At 52.1% G+C, this 7,838-nt stretch overlaps 1 protein-coding gene across 1 annotated transcript in view; it reads right to left on the bottom strand.

The window, feature by feature from the left end:
* Positions 1–5,948: 5,948 nt before the first annotated feature.
* MFAP3L (microfibril associated protein 3 like) overlaps positions 5,949–7,838 on the bottom strand; it is a 110,925-nt gene continuing 109,035 nt past the window's right edge. Inside the window, exon 6 of the transcript XR_006272890.1 lies at positions 5,949–6,105. The gene's annotated coding sequence lies outside the window, so the exon portion shown is untranslated. The remainder of the gene's footprint in view (positions 6,106–7,838) is intronic.

The following is a 7,838-nucleotide window of genomic DNA, read 5'->3' as shown; positions in this document are numbered from 1 at the left end:
CTCCAAAGCCCCACATAGCAGTCAAAGTCCAGCTCCATGAGCACCCAAATATTAATATAAAATGTTTCTCTAACAATTCAAAAGACTATTTTTGGATTGTCTTCCCCAGAACAATTGACAATAGAAACAGTCAACCCTTCCACATAAAACTCCACCTTTTATTTGGAATAAGATGGATCAAATGAAACTCAAAATGGTGTCCACAAGACACTTCTGAATACCTGAGTGATTGATTTTAAGGACCACCAGCAGAGGATACCAGGATCCCATCTGGGCTGCACTGCACTTCTCTGAGTCCTTCCCCCAGAGTGGCTCAGACAGCATATTTCTCCAGCCGTGATCAAGCTGCAGGCCTCACTTCTCACGTGCAAATGCTCAGAGACAGTACCCGTGAGATACCCAGAAGGGAGGAGGCAAGGGTGTCACGGACTGTGCAGGGGCCCCGCCGCGCTAACGTAATAGGATAAAAGCACAGCCCGTGCTCATCAGTGTGGGCTCTGGCATTATTCCACTTGGACCGAAATCCCAGTTATGTTCTTGAGCCTTTCTGTGTCTCTATTTCATCAGTAGCAAGGGATGATAAAAGGGTTTTTATGAGTATTAAATGAATTAATACTAAAAGCTTAGGAGAGTGCCTGGCACAACAGGACTTGGCTCAATATGTTTTAGTCAAACGTATTAGCTTATTAAATAGGCCATTTAACATCTCACTCTACAGCATTTTCTCTTGGGCTGTCTCATCAGTTCCATCCACAGGAATAACGTTTGAGTCCTTATTACTTCTTTTGTTACCTCTACATAACCAAAGGTCACTGCCATAATGGTGGCTTAGAACAAAGGGATGCCCCAAAGATAAATTGCAGTCTCTCCCCCTAGAAATAAGAACAAGCAAACAAAAAATACACCACCACCAAACCTGCTGACAACCCTCCCAACTACATGCTCCAAGTTCCAGCAAAATAAAGACCATCCTCACTGAACACCTCCTTAAGAAAGCTGGGTATTAGTCTGGTGATGAGGAGCCAGTGCAGAATTTTCAGTAAAGTGGGTCTTGATTCAGCTTGTGTTTGTGAAGATCACTCCAGCAGAGTGCAGAGGACAGAGGGTAGAGCTGTTGAGACAGAATTCCAAGCACAAGGCCATTGCAGGGGCCAGACAGGAAGGAACAAAACCCAAGGCAATGGCTGATGAAATTGTGCAAAAAGACCTCCTTCGACAGCCATCACACCTGCAAAGTACAGTTAGCACATTCAGTAATTATCTGCTTTTAGTTTGCTCTCGTGATGTTTGACTTGCATCAGGGCAAGATGGGATGTTCACTCTTGGCTTCCAGAGGCCACACAGGAAAAGATGAGCAAACCCTGTCTGTTTATTTCTCTTACGTTTCGTGCTCATGAATTGCCTTGACTTTCCACAGTGACAGTTGCCCTGGAGTACAAGTTAGCACTGAAAATTGAAAACTGTTAGGTCACAGCACCTTCCTTTGTCTGAAAACACCCGGGACTGAGGTTCTGCCAGTGGAGTGGGGGCCAGGAGAGCAGTAACCTCCACCAGGATGAACCATCATTGCTGGGCCCCTGGGCACCCATCTGTATCTGCTGGGGGCCTCAGCAATCAGCCTAGAGCTATGCTATACTGCAGAACAGAATCCAGCTGCCAGATGCTTCTTTTATCATTCTTCGAGTAAAACAAGTACAGGATCAAGGAATTCTCTTTTTCAGTCATTTGCTGCATTAGCATCTTTTCATTTGGGAACTACTCAAGTGCTTTTTAATGAATAAGTTCGTTAGCTCTAATCTTGTTCCTGTGGAACAAATTATGGAAGAGGGGCAGTGGCTTCTCCCCCAGAGTCACAGGCCAGTCAGCCTCCAGCTCGACCGTCTGTACACCAGCAAGCAGCCCAGTGGGCAGACGCTCCATGTGTCCTTGAACTTCAACCCAGGGGTCATCTTTGTAAATGGGGGACAAGCCAGTCCTACCTTTTAGGAGATAGAAAGCATCACAGAAAAGGAAAGGTAAAATTAGATAACCCAAGAAGTGAGACGTAAAATTTTTTAATGAGGCCTAAAAAGCATTATACTGTTATATGTTCGAGCACTTTTATTAAATAATGTTCTCACTGGTGTTTCATAAAACATGAAACTCCGTCTACAGTATTTCTCTAGTTTTGAGAAATTTTGTAGCTCAGTTATTTATAAGGCAGTGTTTTCTACAGCAAGCCTGTCCCTCTTCCCCTTGTTTTTGTCAAGACTGTATCTCCCAAAATTTTCTTCTTATCTTTTATGCTAAAAGACAGTGACTAATGTCCCAAGATATGAACTCTCAAATAAACGCAAATGATGCAACACTGCATGATAGAAGATATTTTTCAGAAACAAAATATTAATATTATCTGGGATATTCTCACATATTTGGGGGCCATAAATCTTGCTTTATTCATCCATTAGGTTTTCTTTATGAGTCTCTTTTTTAAATAGACATACAGTAGTTGAAATAAATAAACCAGGTCTCCACAGCCTCGGTTTCGAGGACTGTCCATCTGTTTAGAAAAAGTGCAGTAGGGTTGATCTAGTTCTTTCTATTCTTAGATTTCTTTCTTTTATAGTTCCCAACTGTCACCATCCTCCAGCACAACCAAGAAGCAAATAAAGCAAACATAAGCACCTGTTCCAAGGGCATTACCTGGGAGGGGTTTGTTTTCAGAAGGGCAGAGTGGACCACGGACGCAGCATCCCCAGGTCAATTAGGAGTCTGGAGACACGCAGACACACGCTCACTCACTCGCTTAGTCACTTATGTGTTCTCCCCACAACACGGACCGGTGGGAAGGAGAGTCAGACGTCTCCCCTCCCCTGGGGAAGAGAGACTTATTTTTAAGAAAAACTGAAGCTTGTGGGTTTGTTATTTTCCTGTCCTTTGAGCTTTTCAAAACCGACCTTCCCATCCTGCTTGTAAATAGGAGCTTCACTCCTCCCTGCACTACAGGCTCTGGCCAAGTCCCAGAACAGGATTTAAGCTAGAAAACCCTGCAGAGCTCTAGGCAGCAAAGAGCAGGTTGTTTGAAATCCTACACCAAGATGAACTCGCAGCCCTCGTTTGGGGACTCGTGTTACATGACAGGCACCACGCTTGGGGGTCGTGTGTGCGGTGCCCTCCCCACAGCCTCCTGTGAGCGGCGTGGTGGCGGTCAGTCACTCAGTCGTGTCCGACTCTCTGCAACCCCAGGAACTACAGCAGGCCAGGCTTCCCTGTCCTTCAGCATCTCCAGGAGTTTGCTCAGACTCCTGTGATTGGTGTGACCTGCATGATTCACGGGAGACAAGAGGTGGGAATTCAGGTAAGGCCCTGGAGGCTGGCGTCCTGCCTGGCACTTCAGAGACCTGCTGTAGCCAGTTGTTTTCACACCATTCCCTGTAAGGGGAAGACAACCCCCCCCCCCAAAGACCCCCTGCTGTTTGTCTTATGTCTTTTCAGAAATAAAACATTACAGAGAAAGCCTTCTGGATCTCTGCACCCCTGGGGGGTGGAGGGGAGGCGGTGACTGGGGAGCCTCTGACCTGGGCTGTGGGGAGGTGACGAGGTGGAGGACACCCCCCACGCTGATGTCCACTCGGCGCCTCCCCCAGCAGGCCCCAGGCCCAGCTGCACAAGTGTCCCCCAGCCACTCCTGCTGGGCCCAAGCCCAAGAGGAGGGTGGCTCAGATGCGCAGAGACAAGGCTGACGGCTGAGACAGGTTTAAACGAGGACAGGTTTGCCAGCAGCTGTGGGCAGTGAAACACGCACACTCCACCCTCTCCCAGGGCAGGTGAAAGGCGTGGCACCGTCACAGGTCGGGGGTGGAAGGGGCGACTCCAGCTGAGTCTCCCTGCCTGTCTGCATTCCTCCTCCCTCTTGTCTTCTGAGCAGGGATCTCCTGCCCCGATTGTTGTGCACACTCGTGGTACACTCACTGAGGGACACTCCCCACCCCACGTCTCCATGCTTCCTGCAGTGTGCCCACCAAGGATGTTTACCAGAGATGTGGTCCTAGACTCGGAACTGTCGACTTTCTCAGTAGAAAATGGAGAGATAAACACAGCATTCATGTGGTAGTGATGCAGAGGCGTCCAGAGGCGGGTGGGACAGCTTTGTGGAGGCGGACGCCCAGGCTGGCTGGGGGAGCAGAGGTGTGTCTTGCGCAGGTGTGGCTCAGAGGCCAGCGGCAGGCAGGTCAGGGAGCGGGCGTCTGGGGCCGTCGGAGGCCTCTCGTGTCCGTGCAGTTGTTCACGTCCGCCCGGTGCCCTCCACGCCCTCTGTGGAGAGAGGTGGGTGGCAGGGCATGATGCGGAATGGCACGCCCCTCAAGGAGCAGGCGGGGTGAAGGGACACAGTCCTGTCCTTCTCCGGGAGGAAAACCCGGGAAACTCCTCCGAGTGAGAGATGAGATGAGGGAGCATGGGACGTGTCAGCAGACCTCTCTCCGGCTCGCCTTTACTTGTAGGAGGCTCTCGTGCCCAGGAGGCTCTTCTCCAGACGCTGGTCCCCCTTCTCACCCACTGTCCCTACCTCCCCTGAGAACACACCTGTTCTCGGTCTGCCCCCCTTTCCTCCTCTCTGTTCCTCCTCGTCCTGTGGCGTCTCCGTGAGCCAGATAAACTCAGCCCCAGGAACGCGCCCCCACGGGGGGACCCTGACTGTCCCGGGGACTCGTGGTCGGGACGGGGGGCTGAGCCCAGGGCGGCCTGGGTTCCCCGTGACCCCGTTCCGCCCCTGCATCTCCTCCCCCCGCAGCAGACTGCATCCTCTGCTGGGGTCCGTGCCTCACGGCCCGCACCCGGGTAGATGGAGCGTGTTCACGAGAGAGGGATACTGGGGGGTGGATCTGGAAACCCCAGACCACAAAGAACCCCTAACGTGGTCCAGTTGCCCCCCAGATACTTTACTCTCAGACCCAGCTGGCGGCTGCCTGCCCTGACATGAGGCACTTTGTTTGCTGGTAAACGCTGCTGCACCAGCCTGGCCAGGGTCACTCTGGGGGCATCAATCCTCAGCAGAGAGGAGAAATTCCACCTGGCAGGTAATTAACAAAGCTGACAGGAAATCGCAATCAGCCTCTTTGAAGGTGAACTGCAGTTTGTAAAAGATCATCTGAACCTCATTTCCCAAAGCCCCACACGGCAGAGCTCTGAGCCGCCTCGCCTTGGTGCTGGACTTCTGAGAAATAAATCTTCCTCTGCTGCTGTCCATTCCTTACAGTTTAACTGGGACATGGGAGGAAGGGACGGAAGCTTTGCAGGGCTGGATCCTGAAATGCAGTGGTTCCCCAGGCACTGCTGAACGGAACTGGGGAGGCGCTGATGGGCTCGGAGCTCCGGGCTGGAGCGAGGCCACGCTGACCAGTGCCCCAGGCCAGTGTGGAGGCACGGGGCGAGGAGGGAAGGCCTTGTGTTCGGGGCAGTCGGGTGGAGGCGAGTACCTCATTGTCCCGTGTGAGGAGGGCCTTCTGCAGACTGTGATGTTCGTGTGAGTGCAGGGAATGCAGGGCTCGGGCCGTCAGGAAAGGCACTGATTTCAGATCTCCAGTACCCTGGGTCTAGGCTCTGGGCGGAGGGCTGGCGCTCTCACAGGTAAGCAGCGCCCCCCTCTCCTGGGCACAGTCCAGAGCCCCCTTCCATCCATGGTTATGGTTTCACGCCCCTCGCAGTACCCAGGAGACCAGGAGGCCTGGGCTCTGAGGCCAGCCATGGCTCTGCTCCGCCCTCCTGTGTCTGCGGAGCCAGGAGAGGGGCTTCACCTCTGCCCTTCCGCTGCAGCAGTCTCCTGGCATGTGGAGGGCGGAAACCTCCCCCTCTCTGCCCACTCCAGGGATGTGACGCTGAACACAACGAATCCTCATCATGCACCTACCTGGGAGAAATTGCCTGTTGTAGCCAGCAGGGAGGTTGCACGTTACAAAGGGCATGCGTCACAAGACCAAGTGTCTCTTCTCTGTGATGGCCTTGGGGCAGAGCCAGCTGTCAGCAGGGTTGTCACAGGTGCCTGGCTCTGAGCAGCGTGTGGGGCTGTGGCTCCCCATTCTGATGCTCTGACGCTGGGACATCCATCATCACCCGTCCTGTGGTTCCCTGAAAGAAGACACAGGGGTCTGGGCACCTCCCAGGCCAACCCCCCGATTCCCTAAGCCCTCACAGAAAAGCGAGGCGCTCAGCAGGGGTCAGACAGTTCCTCTCTGTCCCCCCGAAACCCCCCGCCTCAAGGGAGGCCTGCCCCCGGTCCCCTATACTTCTGACGGCCGTGCCTAGATGCTCCTTATCTCCGGGGCACGTGGGGTCTCCTTACTGCGGAATGTGACGGCAGACCTCCGGTGTTTGCACCATCCAGCCGATCTCTCTGAGTGGAGGAGCTGCTCCTTGTTTTTTTTTTTTTTAATTGAAGTGTAGTTTATTTACAGTGTTGTGTCGATTTCTGCTGTACAACATGATGATTCAGCTACAGACATATAAGCATTCTTTTTATAATATTCTTTTCCATCATGGTTGATCACAAGATTTTTAAAGTATTTTATTTATTCAGCTGTGCTGGGGCTAAGTTGCAGCATGTGGGGTCTTTTAGTTACCGCACGTGGAATCTCGTTTCTTGATCAGGGATCAAACCTGGGCCACGTGCATTGGGAGTGGGACTCTTACTACTCGACCACCAGGGAAGTCCTGTCCTTAATGATGAGAGCCACACCACTGGTCACACTTCTCTAAAAGTGGTCTCTTCTTCTGCATCTGCTCCCCAGAAACCGCACACAGCGTGAGAGCTGGGCCGGTGAGAGGCATAGTGCAGGACAGGATTCAGTCAGGTGTGAGCAATGAAGTCTCTGTAACAGAGGACCACTGTTGGGGGCGTGGGCAGCAAGGAGCCCCAGGAAGGTGTGATGGGGATGGGCCACAGCAAGAAGCCACCCCGACCACCCCCTGCCCAGGGCTGAGAGGGCCAGGGAGTGGGGAACTGGAGCTGTGGTCATGGAGGGATGCGGCCCCTGCCACAGGCACAGCAGTGAGGGGCCCCGGGTGTGTCCTCCCAGCTTCTCCTCCCCATGCAGGCCTTTTGTTGGTATCTCCCGCTGGATGAACCTGTTCTGAGGCTGTGACGGTGCCGGGTCTGAAGCAGACCTAGGACGGGACAGACGGAGGGCACCAGCACACAGCCACCCTCCAGGTGTGAGGCCCAGGGTCTCCACGCTGACATTTTGCCTCATGGTGCAGAGCAGAAGGGAGGATTTCAAACGCTGACCAGGTTAACATCCAGCATTAGGACAGCCAGCACCAGGTACCTCTTGGCACACTGCAGCTTTTATGAAGTTCCCTTGAGAACCATCACCAAACCTGATCAGACCCCACCTGAGGGCCACCCGCAAAGTACTCTTCAGGGTTGTTAAGGTCGTGAGGGAGAGCAGAGCTGCTCCAGATAAAGGAGACTAGGACTTGGGAACTACCCGCCATCCCTCCTGTGTGGACCCGGGTCAGGACTTCGTCCCTTTTACTCTAAAGGACATCAGTCAGCTAAGTGACAGAATCTGAGTAAGATCCATAGATTATGTACACATCACAATTCATTTTCCAGGTGTTGATAATTGTCCCAATCATGAAAGAAAAAAGATTCTTTTCTTATTTGAAAGAAATAATATGCTACAGTATCTTATGGTAAAAGGCACATCTCCAGCTTACTTTGAAACAGTTCAGAAAAAAGTGTGAGGTGTGAGTGTGGGTATGTGCTTGTAGAGAGGGAGGGAATGAATAAGCAAGAAAATAGGGGAAAGTGTAAAAATATTGGAAGGTTTTGTTAGACACTTAGGCATTCTTATCTTGTT

Source organism: Cervus canadensis, chromosome 14 (genome assembly GCF_019320065.1).
Source record: "Cervus canadensis isolate Bull #8, Minnesota chromosome 14, ASM1932006v1, whole genome shotgun sequence".
Taxonomy (NCBI): domain Eukaryota; kingdom Metazoa; phylum Chordata; class Mammalia; order Artiodactyla; family Cervidae; genus Cervus; species Cervus canadensis.
This window is presented reverse-complemented; position numbering and strand designations above follow the sequence as displayed.